This window comes from Panthera tigris, chromosome B3 (genome assembly GCF_018350195.1).
Source record: "Panthera tigris isolate Pti1 chromosome B3, P.tigris_Pti1_mat1.1, whole genome shotgun sequence".
Classification (NCBI taxonomy): Eukaryota; Metazoa; Chordata; class Mammalia; order Carnivora; family Felidae; genus Panthera; species Panthera tigris.
The window spans coordinates 65,181,278-65,184,205 of record NC_056665.1 but is presented as its reverse complement, the minus strand read 5'-3'; positions in this window follow the sequence as shown (position 1 = coordinate 65,184,205).

Here is a 2,928-nt window from a genome sequence, read left to right as displayed (position 1 = left end):
TCTGCATTGGAGGCTTTAGGTATTGTATTTTGCTAGTAAACGGACCACTTTCCGTAGTTGCAAAATATAACTATCTAAGGGGAACGCAGCTATAGTGTTGCAGACTATGAGTCTGGAGTTCTCTCTTGTCCAGCAGAAAAGCAGATGCAGAATTGAATATGAGAGAGGAGTAGACAAGAGCCCTGAACAGGGTTTTCATCTCCGTATTTACTGAGCTCCAAAGATATCACCCACGTGGTGTATGTGAAGAAAACAAGATCTTGCATACGTGAACGTGGAGGAAACAATCAGAGAGTAATCATTAACTTGTGTGTGAAAGAAGCAAAGGGTGGGGTGGGGGGGGCAAGTTGAGTTTGTGATCAAGGTACATTGGCCCCAGATGGAAAGTAATTTGCTGCAGGTGATATAACAAGTTACTCGTGATCCCATTACAACATCTCGCTAGCTAACCTTGGGCGTTTTCACCCCATGGTGGTGGCTTTCTGCCCTAAGCTTTTTTCTAACCCATTTATGTAAGTAGACCCTATTTCCCCACACTATAGTAACTGCTCAGTAATAGTTCTTACTAGTCCACTTTGGGTGAAGTCAACCCAAGCAAGAGGACATCATTCCTCCAATTTGTCACATAAAATGTTTAATAAAAACTCCTAGCAGACTAACCTCAGAGACAAAGGCCCAAAACCCATTTTAGTTAAGCAGGCCAGAAGAACTGTCTCTCTTCTCTTGGAGGTTGGTGTATACATTCAGCTATTTTTTTTCTCCCTAGAGTAACAGGAAGCAAATGCTATCATGTGATTCAGACATTACTTGTTATAGTTATTTCCAGCAGCACTCAATTCCCCAATCTACCTGAGCACCTAACTAAGCATGGCACTTAAGAATTAAAAGCATCATAAAATGCAGCTTCTGAGTCTGAATATTACAGCCACACTTCACCATGACCCATGGTCAAAAAGGCCTGTCCTAGTGACAGTTGCCCCCCACACAGCCCCTCTGCATGGGAAGAATGCCCTGTCTTCATGAAGCAAACTATGACTGCAACATTACTACCATTTTCCTCAAATTTCCCTTCCCCAGAATACTCATAGAATTTTCGTCAGTGCAACAGCTTCTTTTCGAGTGGCACTGAGTGTATCTTTCCAATGGTGCATGGAGGATATAAGCTCATAACACCCATTAGCATTAATGGGAGTTATCCGTGTAAATCCCCTCACATCGATTAGAGAATAGGCCCCTTTTGATTTTAGAAATCTTTCCTGTGAGGATTTCCCCTGTGTCTAGTATGGGCATATAAATGGCCATTTTATTGTATTAAATATGTATCACATCCATCATTTTTAATGCTGTGCTGTGATGAAGGCTTCTCAGTTCTGGGATCAGTTCAGAAAATATTTAAACTTGGCAAGCTAAACAAGCCTCAGCTAAGAAAGCCTAAGGGCCCCATTCAGAGGAACATTATCTACCATTTATGCTTGATTTAAAAAAAAAAACAACAACTGAAATTACTCAGGAAAAAAAGTGTGGACAACATTGTTTTTGACTAAATTACAGGCTTTTAATATTCATTAGCGCTGACTTTTCCATTATTCAACCAAGCAAATCAGTACACAAACCAACAGCAAGAAAGACACTGCTGCCTGAAATTCACCAACAACTACTGGTGTTTGTTAACAACAAAATAGTAACAACTATAAGAAGTCGACTCAGGTTCTGATCTATGGTTGCTGTGTTGAGTGACCTCTACCAAATCATCTCTTTCCTTGATCATGATATTCATGTAGAGATGCATTAAGTCCACATTTTCCCCGATTGGTGTTATATAGGTTGTAACTCTGCTACTAGAAAGTGGCTATTTGCCAAGACTCCTAAAGCAGAGGCAGTATAACCTGTTGCGGACTGCAGGCATAATTGACCCACAGAAGTATTTTTATTTAACCCTTAGATGATATACTGTCCTAAGTTAACCTCACTCTCTACCACTCCCTATTGTTTATGCATCCCTCTCCTCACACATTTCTCTAATTTGCATAGTGAGTAGCTTTGAAGTCTGTCCATTTGCGTTTGATCCCAGCACTGTCCACACAAGACATTTGACCCTACATAAGCTACTAAGACTCTGAACCTCAATTTCATTCCCTACAAAATGGGAAAATAATACATGCATTGGAAGATGGTGGTCAGGCTAAAATGAGATAATGTTAATGAAGCCCCAGTTCACATTCTCACAGAGTGGTCATTCAGTATATGGTAGACACTGTTACAGAGTGGCTATGGGATTGTTATGAAAAGTGTGAGAGCAAGTTTGAGAATCTTTGAGTCCCTGGTTCACTCAATACCGTGGGTGGGATTTCTGGCCCTACTGCCTGCTACGTGGAGGATGTCAGCGAGTGTTGCCCACATATAAAACATCACAGGTGTGATGCACATTCAAGTGCACATTTACATTTTACACAGGACAGAAAGGAATGGAAATACCATCTCCTCAGCACATGTCTCTGACTATGTACTTGGTAGAGATATATGTCCTTATTTAGTATGCCCTTACAATACAGCTGCTGCCTCCTTGAGGATTTGACAGTAGGAGAAACACAACCTTGGATCTGCAAGAAGAGGACTGGAATGCAGACATGCATGTCTGGCCACAACTTCCTCTGGTGGGGAGACACCCAGTATGGCCAACAACTGCTGCCTGCATTTACCAGAGAGCACTTCATATGATAAGTAGCAGTTTGGCTGGACGTCAGCGTAGTCACTCAAGAGGTTAATGTGTGATTATAGATATTTGAAGTTGGTGTTTCTTAAATAGGTCTTAGTTTGTGCATCTTTTCTTTTCCATCCTTATAGTTTCTTCATGCTTAGGGTTCCCTTGGGTGTTTAAGAGAAAGTTGACTTACTGATTCTTCTTCCAGACTCCTCCCAGTATTGTCT